Raw genomic sequence first — 13,726 nt, forward strand, 5'->3', positions numbered from 1 at the left:
TTCCCTTAAAGTCCTTAAAGTCCCCATCTTTCACGCTGGGTTCTGGCCTCAGTCAGCGTAGGAGGGTTGAGACTATCTGAATGTACAGCTGCTTGGGTTTAGGTTTTATTTTTTCCCTCACTTAGACTGACTTCAAGTTTTATTTACTGCACAGCATCCAGATACCACTCTGAAAAGGGAGGAAAAAGTTTCCTTGTTTCCGTGTCTTCAGGGTACCTCCTGCTACGGCAGCTTAGAATGTGAATGAATTTATTTATGTGCTGAGAATTTAGATGTTATTGTCACCCTTATTTATATAGATGGGGACTTTAAGACATAATGATTGAAGCAAAAACCCCAAGTTATCTCTGAATTTGAGGGGCTCAAGATGGGATACGCAGGCACTGGTAATTCGCAGTGGGTTACTTTGTAGCCGTTTTTAGGTTCAAATCAGAGTTCCTACAGAATCCCACAGCAGCTATGAGTGCTCAGAACTTCTGCAGGTCCAGCCACAGTCACCAGTGAGGTGAGGAGCACTCTCCTCATCGCTGAAGTCTCTCTCCAGCTTCTCTGATATTGGAGGGCGGGCAACCAGCAGGAATCTCTCCCCAGGGCTGGTGGTCGATTGCTTTCATTGCAAGAATCTTGCTGTGATAGTTTCCTGCTTTATCCTTTCTGTCTTTAGCAGCAAATTAGTCAGACCCAATCTCCGTTAGCTCTCAGCCCTCCCCTCTCCAGAGGTCCATCGTCTGTGCTCTGTATGAAGCCAGAGTATTGCAGAAAATAAACTCTGTGATCGTTCGATTTGCAATTATTGTAATGTATATGCAAAGGGATAAATTAGGCTGGCAGTTAATTTCTTTACTTTTAAGTAATTTTATCTGTCACCAGATGTGTATGTATGGATAGACAGATTTTATATATTTTTTAGCTAGGGGTTTCTCGTATGTAATAACTTTCCTTATAGAGTATTTTAGCTTCCCAAAATATTCTTTGTCTCTGGAAATGTCTGATTCCTATACTTCAAAGTGGAGGAGCAGCCCCAATACAGAGGATCTGCTGGGAAATAGCTTGGTCTACAACTTGAGAGAGAGCAATAGGTAGGTGAAAACTTGCTCTTGGACAAATACACTTTATATCCTTTACCTGAACATCGTACGATGATGTGACTATTAACACATGTCTTGCACTGATATTTTCAAGTCTTGTCCTCTGATTGTCTTCCCTAAACTCCAAAGTAATGACTATCCGGTACAGAAAACCTGGTTATTATTTAACAAATGACGGGCTGCCTGTTAAAGCCCAATCCAACAGTTTTAAAGAATTGAAAATCTTAGTGTGTATTTTGTGAAGAGTGCCCTTGGGCCAGGGACCCTCTTTGGAACCAGAATCAATCACCTGACTGAGCTGTATGAGAAAGAAGGGGAAAAGGACAAAATAAAAAAATGGTATCAAATTTTGTCTTTATTTTCCTGTGTTTCGTTGTTTCTCCCCATTGACTCTCAGGTGAGGATCTCAAGAAATTAGTGCATCTTTTAAAAAATGAAACCACAACCAGCCTCCCTCTCCAGGTTTCTGTAGGATTCTTGCATCAAAGGTGGGTTGACAGGCTCTGTTCGCAGCTGAATACCCAATTTCTGACGCAAACAGATGCCGTTAACCTGAAAGATGAAAATCAGAATGTGTGAATTTCTACGAATACCATCTCGAGACTGGGCAGGTGGCTGCGGTCGTGGTATCCTCACCCTTGTAGTAAAGTATTGTGGACCACGTTATTCCTCTTTCACACAGTGCATTTTTACACCTGTGCTAAATAGGCATTTTCTAAGCAAAATGCTTTGTTTGCTCAATAGAAGCATAAAAAAAAAGTCGCACGGTGCGCTGCTGTCTACCTCCTCTTCTGCCTGCTAATTGCTGTGGGTAAAGTGATGATTGTGCACTACCATGTGACTCAGAAACAACTTTGCTGCGAACCACAATTTTCTTTTGGGTAAGCTACGTCCCACCTGTATGTATACTTAAATATAACTGTGTATTTGTTCCTAGGAAGGACCCAAACGCGTGTCACAAACCGCTGGCAACTGGAAGCACCAGGACTGGTGTATTTAGAACAGGAGTGCTCTCTACCACTCAACACCTGGAGTGTTTACAATATGGATGAATACAACTTCTGCTGGCGCTGAACTACTGCTGGTAATTGAGAACTGGAGTACAGTGTTCCCGGGAGAGTTTGTCTGTCATGGAGCTCAAGAGGTTAATATGTAGTTATGTGATGATACTATAATTTTATATGCATCCGCAGGTACTGGTAATAGACATTAAAGTGAGCATTTACATCCTTATTATGGGTCAGTACTTGATGTCATAATAAAAAAGTCACATCAGAAAAGTACAGGATAAAAATCTGATTATGCACCTTTTGGAGTATAAATGGCTTTAAAATTCAAATTGTCACCTGATGGGAGGATCAGGAAAGAGTCAGAGCAAGGGCAAAGGGGCAAAGCTGTGAGACACGAGGGGCAGGAGAAAGGTGGGAAAAGAGACAGGCTGGACTAGACCTTTGCTAGGGCAGTTTATATCCATAGGAGCACTATACCCCATTCCTTAGGCAGTTCATGTCATCTCATTAAGCATAAGCCTGAGTGAAAGGTGGACTTGGTGATGGGGTGTGAAGGTCAATAGACTCCAGATCTTCTGTCTTTCCACAGAGTTAAAATCTGCTCAGTGTTTGGAGGGCTAAAACTTCATGTGTCTTAATGCAGGGTGTTCGTTTGGAAAATAACAAACGGCATCAATGCTAATAATGTTTCTAAGGCAAAGGAACAGCTAAAAATCTCTCATGAGGCTGTAACGCAAGTAACTATGCACCTCCCGGCCCCGGAGACTGAGGAAAGGGCTGAATATTGGGGCGGAGGGGGGAGGAAAGGACTGAGACTCTGAATCGAGAAGGGCTGTGTAGGTTAAAATCAACTGAGAAGCACAGAGAGGATTAGAGGACAATGTACAATTGATGTGTATGAAGAGCACCAGAGGCAGCCCAAGTCCTGAAGGCAGGACTGGGTCTGGGAAGATGGGGGGGGCTGGAAGGAAGTCCTCGGGAATAATGGTCTGAATGAGGGAGACTCACCCAACTGTCAGCACTTTGTTTCAATTGCGTGTGCCCACTGCCCCACGGTCTCCAGGGGTTCAACAGGCTGCGGGAACTCCGCACAGTCCAAGGCTGTAAGAGGTGTTTCTGGGGGTTGTAAAGTCACTTGAAGCAGCCTTGCCAGGCACGGTGTGCGCTCCTCTGCTCCCAGGTGCTCCTTAGGGATTTTGATGCCATCTTTAGCTGAGGTTACATTTCCTGTTAAATAACCATGTATGCTTTCTAAACAGGGACTATGGCTGGAGGGGACTTGCCTGCTCTGGAGAACCCAAAGTGTCTCTTAAGTGGATCTCTTCTGTTCTGGGAGCTGATTTGTTTACCCATATGGAGTAAGGAATGGATGGGGCAAAATGATAGAAAATTCTTAGTGTCTCTGCACCACGTTGCGTGTGATGAGAACCCCTGTTTCTGGCAAATGAGCATGGTATCGAAAAAAAAACATCTATAATTTGCAACAGCTTTCAATAGAAGCACTGAAATATTGAGGCTCACAGACAGCATGCAGCGTAGCCTTCTGGGGTGGGATATATTGTCAGGAAAATAAGAGGCGCAGAGAGAAGTTAAAACTTTGCAGAGGTTATAGGGGAAATCTGTGGCAGGCTGAAAGGCTTTTGAAATTACCTCCCTAAAGGCCTTATATTTCTGTGTCCTTGCGCTAAGGAGGCGCAGATGGAACTCCGAGAGGCTGTCTATGCATTCAGTGGCTCTGTCAGACACCGAGCGGTCTGGTGGCAGCCAGTCAGATAGCGAGCAGGGGGCCTTTCAATGATTAATGGATCCCGGTTTGTGAATGGGCACGTCTCCTGGCTCAGATAGCTTTTGGCTGCTGAAAGAACAAGGATGGAGAACTCCATCCCCCTGTTCACAATTAGTGTTTGTTATTAAATGCTGACAGTGTGTTCTCTCCTCTCATGTATCTGGTCTTTGTTTATGCCCTGGATGTTGGCACAGGCTTCTGTGCTGTAATGCTCTGCATTAGCTGCTGTTGAAAGGAGTCCAAGAAGCAGCGTGCTTCGAGGAGGACAGAAGGGTGCCTTGGCAGCAAAAGAGCAGGAGCGATTCGGAGGGGAGGATGAAAATGTGTTTAGTTAAGTGGGAGGCTGGCAAGGAGCAAGCAGCAATGAGTCCATATACATATCTGCTCTCAAATGTGATACCGAGCACTTTGCTGGGAATGAGGAGTTAGCTGGGAGTTGTAACTGATGGCAAGAGGGTGAGACAGCCTCGGGAATGGTTTGGTAAAGGGCGATTTTAGCAGACGTGATATCCTCAACTGGATAGGCAGTGCCTGAGATAGGAAGCAGGGGACGGACCCAGAGGAGGAAACTGCAGACACTGGAGATCACGGTAGGGGTAGAGGTACATAAAGAAGTGATAGCAGAACTCAAACTCTGTGGAGGAGGAGGAACAGATTAAAAATGGAGAGAAAAATAGACAAAAAATGGAATGTAATCTGTGGACTCCGAGCTAATTTAAAGGGCACAGTAGGTGTGAAGGATAAGAGAGTGGCATCAGTCTTCCTGTCGGGGAGAGGAGACTTATTGCAACGTGCAGGGTTTACACAGCACCTGGAAGGTCCAGGATGCAACGTCAAGGCTAAGGCAGGTACGATGGCCATAGCTCCCTGCTCCTCTCTGCGAGGCTGCAGCAGTGTGTGGCACACCAAGCAGTCCGAGTTGGTCATTTTGGAATTCAAGTCTTTCACCTATTCATACGATGAGAACTTGAAGTTTGGCTCAAGACTAAAAATGTGCCAGGATCTACAAGGAACAAATATAGTGTGGTTATGAGAGGACAGCACTTTAAGAGCTCTGTCTTCTGCAGCCCATCTACTTGGAATGGCTTCAAGGGGTTATTTAAGACCAGAAGTAAATCCAAAGTGAGTTGAAGACCTCTGTCGCTCCTCCTGTTCTATCTTCAACAAGGGGATGAAACATTAAATAGGAATAAATAATGCACTTTCTTGGGGTGCTGATATGAATAAAAGGCTTGTTGTGTTTCTTCATGCAGTGGGAATGTGCAAGGAAGGGAGTCACTCACTGCATCAGCCTGGGGCCTGACTGGTCACAGACTGTCTTTGCCCATGTGAGCCACATTCCCAACAGACAAATGGCTTTAACGGTTGCACGAACTGGAGCTTTGATGTTCACTGGTCACCAGGAGTGGGATGAGCAGCATTATCAAGTACTATTTATTCCTCACTGGGGACTGCCGTGTATAACTGCCTATTTGTGTGTTGCAATTTCATCCTGTGAATATTAATATTTTGCTGGAGTTTCTGCAGACTTTGCTCCAGAGTATCTTTGACAGCGCAACTAACTTCTGCTAGTTGTTTCACATACTTTGGATACATAGCTCTGTTAATCCAGAGCTCATTTGTTGGAGCAAATCGAGGTCCTCATCATCAGAAAAGTACTTTGCTCCGGTCACCACTCATCTATCTATCTATTGGAGTAAGCATCTTTATTTTTTTCCCATCTCTTACATAGTCTTTCCTGGTCTTCCCATCTCTCTGATGCTACTCTGCCACTACTCCTCCCCCATAGCCCACATTCAGGTGTGGCTGTTTAAAAGCAATCTCTGTCAACATTTGTCATTAATCTGTTTCCATTTTTATTTATAAAAGAAAGAGAGAGAGTGAGAACGGAACAGCAGCAGTAGCAGGGCAATTGCAGATGAATAATGAAAGGATTCATCACAGCCATACCAGGATATATATATTTTTTGCAGCCAAGCGAGACGGATTCCCATCACAGCTCGGGGACTCGTTCCACACAACCACTCATCTTTCATGCTGGGGGGAAGGGAAAGGTGGAGACAGTATCATTATGGATATAACAGGGCTCTGAAGTGACTGGTCAAGGTTGCTGCTTCAGTTGCAAGGAATCTGCTTACAGGAATTTTCTCTCCATCCGGTGCTACTGCCTGGTAAAGTGGCCGCCCTCTAGAGCAGACTGCCGCTTGTGAAAGGAGAGAGGCTGAGGGTTGGCTAACGGGGATGCTGCCAAACAGCTGAATCTCTAAAGAAGGACGAGATGGCCAAGTGAGAATGTCACAGTAGTGACAAACTTGTCTCAGAAGGAATGAGGGACACACTGGGCAATGCCGAGGTCACTCTTTCACCTTCTTTTTTGTCTCTGGAGCCCACCCTGAAGTTCTCTGTCATAGCAACAAACAACTCTCAGCTTACTCTGCCCCAATGAGCTTTGCAAACCTGTCTGTGCTGTTGAGAACCTGTAGGGAATGAGGAAGGATTCTGGAGTCCTGAAGGTCTCTGTGAAGTCAGAAGAGAAAGAGCAACTGTTTTTAAAAGGAAGAATTATTTTTTTTTAAAAAAAAGCCCAAAATAGACCCGGTTGATGGAGTTGTGCACTCATATCCAAAAAAGTTTCTGTGTTCTCTCATCTGCCAGGCTCAGGGTAGGCAGGCCACGCACATCCTGTGACCGCAGAGCTAATGCTTCAGTGCTGTTTGAGCTCTGCATGCCTGGTGCACACGGATGCAGTGGTTGTGTTCCCCTACAGCTGAAGACAGAGTCCGACTCTCCGGTCCTCTTGTGCTTGTGGGGAGGTGGGCTGTGCTGAGTGCTTCTCATATGCAGAAGTGCAGTTCCTCCGTCTGTTCCTGGGGTTTGGAGGGTCTGGGTTTGAGGAAAAAGCATGATATTTGATTATGTTTTTCCACCTAGGAATGCACTAAAGGAGGTTGATTTGAAAGGCAGGATGGTCTCATTTTCAGGTGCTGCAATGACCTGTTATTGCTGGCTATCAGTTCCACTTCCAGTTGTGAGAGTGCATCAGCCCGTAAACAGCACAAAATACCTTCTCCTAAGGAACTGTATATTTGTCAGGACTCTTGGCAACCTGGAGTGCTTCATGCACCTCTGGCAAGGTATTAACATTGGGTCATTCCTGTATTAAATCCTTCCTCCTCTCAATTGAAGCGTAAGTGCCGGTTGGATGGGGGGATGCAGTACAGTGCCACAGCTGAAGTGATCCTTGAAAGAATTAGACAAGCAGATATGTTGCTTTTTGTGTCCTTAGGGCTGTCACCTTGGCAGGGGGGGAAAGAGCTGTGATCTTTCCTATTCCAGACACTTCCAGGGCTCTGTTTTTTCCCATATAAAATCACAGCTTTGCGGTAGTAGATGGATCAGGAAAAATGGATCTGTTTCTCAAGCTGCACGTCCGTTTCCCTTTTATACCCAGGGGATGCAATGGTCAGAAACTTAGACTCGGTCTGCTTTTTTTCCATTCCTCCTCCAACATATATCTCCCTTTGGGAAACTGGTCCATTTCCCCATATCCTGGAACAGGTTTATGGCAATATGAAATGGATGTTTTTCAGCTGGCTGCATGACCTTGCTCTATTTATGCATCCTCCTAGGTCTCCATTCCTTCCCCTAGATAAGGATTCTTCGTTGCTCAACATAGAGATGTATTCACAGAAACCCCTTTCCATCATCTACCAGCAGTCCCAGCTAACTGGGCAAGTGCCGCTTGACTGGAGGCTGGCAGACATTACATCCATTTACAAGAAGGGCCAGAAGGAGGATCCAGGAATCTAGAGGCCCACCAGTCCGACCTGGCTGCCAGGGAAGGTCACGGAGCAGCTCATCTTGAGTGCTATCACACAGCACACACGAGACAGATGGGTGATTGGGCCCACTCAGCGTGGGTTTATGAAAAGCAGGTCCTGCCAAACCAGCCTGATTGCCTTCTATGACAGGGTGACCCTCCTGATGGAGGAGGAAAAGGCTGTGGATGTAGTGTACGTGGACTTCTGTAAAGCCTTTGACACCGTTCCTCACAGTATTCACCTTGAGAAACTGGCTTCTGCTGACCTGGACAGGCACACCCTCTGCTGGGTAAAAATCTGGCTGGATGGCCGGACCCAAAGAGTCATGGGAAATGGAGATAAATCCAGTTGGAGGCTGGTCACAAGTGGTGTCCCCAGGGCTCAGTGTTGGGTCCAGTTCTGTTCAATGTCTTTATCAATGACCTGAATGAGGGGATGGAATGTAGCCTTAGGAATGTCGCAGATGACACTAAGCTGGGAGGAAGTGTTGATCTGCTGGAGGGTGGGGAGGCTCTGCAAAGGGATCTGAACAGGCTGGACCGATGGGCTGAGACCGATGGGATGAGGTTTAACAAGGCCAAATGCCGGGTCCTGCGCTTGGGACACAATAACCCCGTGCAGCGCTACAGACTGGGGGAAGAGTGGCTGGAGAGCTGCACGGGGGAGAAGGACCTGGGGGTGTTGATTGACAGCGACTGAACACGAGCCAGCAGCGTGCCCAGGTGCTCAAGAAGGCCAATGGCATGGCCAGCAGGGCCAGGGAGGTGATTCTGCCCCTGGACTCACACTGGTGAGGTGCACCTTGAATACTGTGTTCAGTTTTGGGCCCCTCACCACAAGAAGGATGTTGAGGCTCTGGAGCGTATCCAGAGAAGAGCAACAAAGCTGAGGAAGGGGCTGGAGAACAAATCTTATGAGGAGCAGCTGAATGAACTGGGGTTGTTTAGCCTTGAGGAGGCTGAGGGGAGACCTTATCACTGTCTACAACTACCTGAAAGGAGTGTTGGTCTGTTCGCCCAAGTGAGAGGTGATAGGACGACAGGGAATGGCCTCAAGTTGTGTGAGGGGAGGTTCAGGCTGGATATTAGGAAAACCTTCTTCACTGAAAGGGTTATCAGGCACTGGAACAGGCTGTCCAGGGACATGATTGAGTCACCATCCTTGGAGGTATTTAAAAGACGGGTAGATGAGGTGCTTCAGGATATGATCTAGCAGTGGACAGGTACAGCTGGACTTGAAGGTCTTTTCCAACCTAGGGATTCTATGATTCTGTGAAATGGTCAAGTGTTCAGGAGGTACCATAAGAAGACGTTTCTGTGTAAAGTGCTTGCGCATTCAAAAAAAAAAAAAATATTGTTCTAGCCATGATGGTTCTCATCCTTGAACAACTTCAGAAGTTGATTCACTGGTTAATGGCTTCTCACCTTTCTTCTGGAGGATCTTTCTTTTATATTCCCATAGAGTCAGGTCCCTGAAGCTGGTTTTGCTTCTGTGGAGGCAAGACATGGTTAATGCTAATGGTCATCTCCTGGCCTTCCTCTTCCTCCAAAACTTCCCAACCAAACCAGGAGCTACTCAAACAGTGTTCTTCCATTTTCCATTTCCACTTTTTCTATTTCACATTTAAATAGCAAAGGCAGATTTTCTTTAGTCTCAAACAGTCTGTAAAACGTTGCAAGCAAGAAAATCATTGTTCTTGCTGAAGGCTTGTGATGCAGCAGCATACAGTCTTTTACAGAGGCTGTCTCCTCCCAGCCATGTAGGCTCTTCTCAGTTGGAAATATTTAACACCCTATTAGTTTCTGATGTATTCTTTAATATATTGGTCATCTCAATGTTCCCTGAGAGGCCTCTCATTATGAGGATATAACCAGGCACAGGTTTGTATAACCTGCTTTGAAACTCCATCTGATAATTGAGTTATTTTAGAGTTGCCATGGTGTGAGCAAGATGAAAAATCTGCAGTGTCCAGAGAATGGTGGCTGAAGAGCTTTAAACTTCTCCAGAAAGGGTCACGTGAAGAAAAGTCTCTAGTGGCCTCCTGGAAAAGTATTGCCTCTATCTGGGAGATGTAAGAAGTGTTATTTCAACAAAGCGATCCACAGACCAAGGTGATGCCCTGAACAACTTCTGTAGCTGTGCGATCATTGTAAACTCTGTCTCTCCTCACTTTCTATACTGCCATAGTCTCTAGAAGGTTCTGATTAATACTGAAGCCCAGCTGACCCTGAGGCTTTGACTTGGAATTTGACTTTAGACTTGGAATAGGAACGTTTACTTTCCAGGGGCAAGATGTGGGTGTAGGCCACAAGTAATAAAGGAGAGGAAGAGCAGGATGATACATGATCTGTGATGACATCAGGGTGAAATAAAATGGCAAAAAAGAGACACTTCTGAACTGTTAATTGCTGAATTAATTGTCCTTAATTTTCAAGGCTTGAGCCAGGGTATCTCAGGATAGCAGCTAAAACCTGTTGAAAGGCATCAGGGAAGATACATGTGTGAAGGCACGTGTAGGCAGGAAGAAGAGGAACCAAGATAGGAGGCAGATGTGTCTGGAGTAGAGATCCAGCTGAGGAGCAGAGCCAAAGCTTTGGAGAAGTTCTCAGAATAATATGATTTGGATTGAAGGCTGAGTGAATTATTCCTTATATTTTACCTTATTGCCCACCTTCTTTGGATTTCTTTCGTTTCAAAAGCCAGGTTGCCCTGCTGACTGTGTGCATGCATTTAGTTCTGTGTGTACCCTTCCAAAGCAGTGGGAGCCAGCTGGAGAGTGAGGTCCCAAAGCTTCCTCCTTTGTGGTCTTTGCTCCAGTGAAGAAGTGCAGAACCACCTATTTCAGACAAGTTACCAAAAAAAACTATGAACAACTTTTCTAACACTTTCAACCTGAATACACAACATCAAAGCAATATTAGCACTGCAGTTTCCAAAGTGTGAGGAAGGACTGAAATGCAGCTGTTTGCCCCCAGTTGTTATTAATGGAAGTTGCCATCATTTGTTACTCCTTTCCTCGTGTCCATTGCAGGGGTACTGAGGATGATTCAGTGACAAGGCTCTGGATGTCTCAATAGAACCCACGGCATCATTGGGAATCAGCCTAGGACAAGACTAAGACCTACTTAAAGGTGCCTGTGCTATATCCCTTTTGAGGATAGGTAGAGTTTCACCTTTAGTATTTGGAATTTTTCAGGAGTGCTGATTTTGCATTGAAATTGCAGGGAACAAAAGTGTTTTCCATAAGCTCAGTTAAGTCTTACCAAATACTCCAGCTCTCCTAAATAAAGCTCTTGCCGGTCTGCATCCAGAACCAGAGACTGCAATAAGCATGTGTAAACGCGGTGTCCCAATGAGTTACCTGTCAGTCCCTGTATTTCCATATTTGCCTCAGGAGAGCGATGAGGGGAGGGAGAAAGCTGGGCTGCTTAGTTTGACCTTGCATTTTAGGTTTTTTCCCTGTTGTTGGTTGGTTTGTTTGTTTTTTTTTTTATTCTCTTTGCACGTGCCTCTAATTGATCTTGAAAAGAAGGGGCAGTTAAAGAAGACGTTAAGGTGAAATGAAGCCATAACTGCGACTGGAGACTTTTATTAAGTGTGGCAAAGTTCCCTGGGCTGCGTAGAAATTGTTTATTGATTTTGGTATGGCTGGGTGCTCTGGAGTAATCGCCCGCAGAACCGCTAGAGAAAGAGCAGAGAGGAGAGTGCTTTGCCAGGTCTCTGCTGCCTCCTGCCCCGGCTGCTCTTCCTCCTGCACGTGCTGTTGGTCTCCTCTTTCACCTGTGAGAGAGCAGTCACAGCCGGGGACGCTTGTTGTGGCCATCTCCTGCAGCCCATGAGATGTCCTACTGTGCCCTACTGCTCCAGAAATGCCTGGTGAAGGGATATGGTAAGGGAGGAGGTGACTTTGCAGCATATATCGTACAAGCGAGTGCGGTATTGCTGAGACTTAAACTGCCCTTTGGCTCTTCCCGCTGTTGGTTGTTACAGACAAAAACCTGCCTGTGATGTTCAGCGATGTTAGTCATCTCTGAACCTGCTTAACCATGGGGCAGCTCGGCTTTGTGACAGGGCAGGGATCAACATGTTCATATTTCTCAGTAGCTTCCATGAGGTTTTGGCCCGGTATCCACTGCCTGCTCTCACAAGCCATCCCCCTCTGTGCCAAACGTGCAGGATGCTTGGGAAGGGTTAAATGGCTTTAACCTCCCAGTCTGCCTCCCCTGTGCCTGCTTGTAAGCCCTGGAAAACTTCAGTCCCTCCTGATTTTTTCCTTTGCTTTTTGTGACAGCGTTAGGGTGATCTTAGTGCTGTACATTACTAAACCTCCCTATACAGAGATTTTTCACATCCTATCTGGATGGAATCCCAGGAATAAACTCTTATTCCATTGTCCTGTCAGAAGTGGGATTCCTGCTTTGTTCACTTACCACAGAGGTGCTGCACAGCATCCTTTGCCACATTTCTTTTGCAAAAGGGCAGTTAGTTCTTTTGTTGTTTCTCATCCAGAGTGCTATGACTAAAGTGTGCTCCTAAAACACACTGGCTCTTCAGCTCCAAGGAGGAAATGGAAAGGGAAGAATTTTTATCGGCATTTGATTGGATAAGTGTGTGAATTTTCCGAGATATGTTGCACAGTTCATGGTAGACCCTCTTCTACAGGCAAGGTGCTGGTAATCGGTGGGAAGTTTTATTCTATGTCATTCAGAGAGCTTATTTCTCCCTCCTGGCGGCACAGGTTGGTTTACTCTCCTTCCTTCTATAAAAGACTTCAGAGGCCTAAAGTAGTGCGGACATTATTAGGTGAATGATACTTCGATGTGAATCTTTGTGTGATGAGGAAAATTGGACTTGTCCACCTCTTAGGGCCCCTTTAAAACCTGATGATCTTTACTCAGAAACTCTGTTGTTAGAAGAAGATGAAATAACTAACGGGGTTTCTGAATACTGTGTTCGGTTCTGGACCCCTCACCACAAGAAGGATGTTGAGGCTCTGGAGCGTGTCCAGAGAAGAGCAACAAAGCTGGTGAGGGGGCTGGAGAACAAGGGTTACGAGGAGCGGCTGAGAGAGCTGGGGTTGTTTAGCCTGGAGAAGAGGAGGCTGAGGGGAGACCTTATTGCTCTCTACAACTGCCTGAAAGGAGGTTGTGGAGAGGAGGGAGCTGGGCTCTTCTCCCAAGTGACAGGGGACAGGACAAGAGGGAATGGCCTCAAGCTCCGCCAGGGGAGGGTCAGGTTGGATATCAGAAAAAAATTCTTCACAGTAAGAGTCATTGGGCACTGGAACAGCTGCCCAGGGAGGGGGTCGAGTCGCCTTCCCTGGAGGTGTTTAAGGAATGGGTGGATGAAGTGCTGAGGGACATGGTTTAGGGAGTGTTAGGAATGGTTGGACTCAATGATCCAGTGGGTCCTTTCCAACCTGGTGATTCTGTGATTCTGTGATTCTGTCTTGATCACCTAACGTGTATATGAGAGTGGGAATACGATGCCAGAGTAAAGGTAAGATCCTCTTGTGCGTCATCGGGAAAGACTTTCAGGAGATCATCTAAATGCTATAAAAAAATGTTTTCCGTTTTGCATGTACATTATGGGTTTTTAATGAAAAAGCCAGGTAAATGTGTATCAGTGTAAAATTTAATTTCCTGAAGGGCATAATGTTAATGGAAGGCAAAATACCTCTAAAGTGGTGGCAATTTAACTCCTGTAGAAAAGGTTTTGAAATGATGGAAAATAATATAAATAAAAATTTGCATCTACCTAGAGAGTTCTCTGACAAAAGTGACATGTGGACATTAGTGTTAGGAACAGCACTTACAACTTCAGCTCTGATCTTATTAATTTTTTTTTTTTTAACCCCTGTAATAAATTTTAAAATTTTAACTTACTGTGGAATAGGGACAATGAATTATGCTAATATTGGCCTGTGTGCTTTGGCTAGGAGGTGTGAATGCGGTAATAGAAGCTGTACCAGTCTGCACTGGTACATCAAAGCATTTGCTGTGTATGTACATCACGTAAACT

General features: G+C 45.6%; 1 protein-coding gene across 1 annotated transcript in view; it reads left to right on the forward strand.

The window, feature by feature from the left end:
• The first annotated feature begins 1,010 nt into the window (after nucleotides 1-1,010).
• Nucleotides 1,011-13,726, forward strand: part of ESRRB (estrogen related receptor beta) — a 167,741-nt gene continuing 155,025 nt past the window's right edge. The window contains exon 1 of the mRNA XM_054067444.1: nucleotides 1,011-2,172. The gene's annotated coding sequence lies outside the window, so the exon portion shown is untranslated. The remainder of the gene's footprint in view (nucleotides 2,173-13,726) is intronic.

This window comes from Cuculus canorus, chromosome 5 (genome assembly GCF_017976375.1).
Source record: "Cuculus canorus isolate bCucCan1 chromosome 5, bCucCan1.pri, whole genome shotgun sequence".
Lineage (NCBI taxonomy): Eukaryota > Metazoa > Chordata > Aves > Cuculiformes > Cuculidae > Cuculus > Cuculus canorus.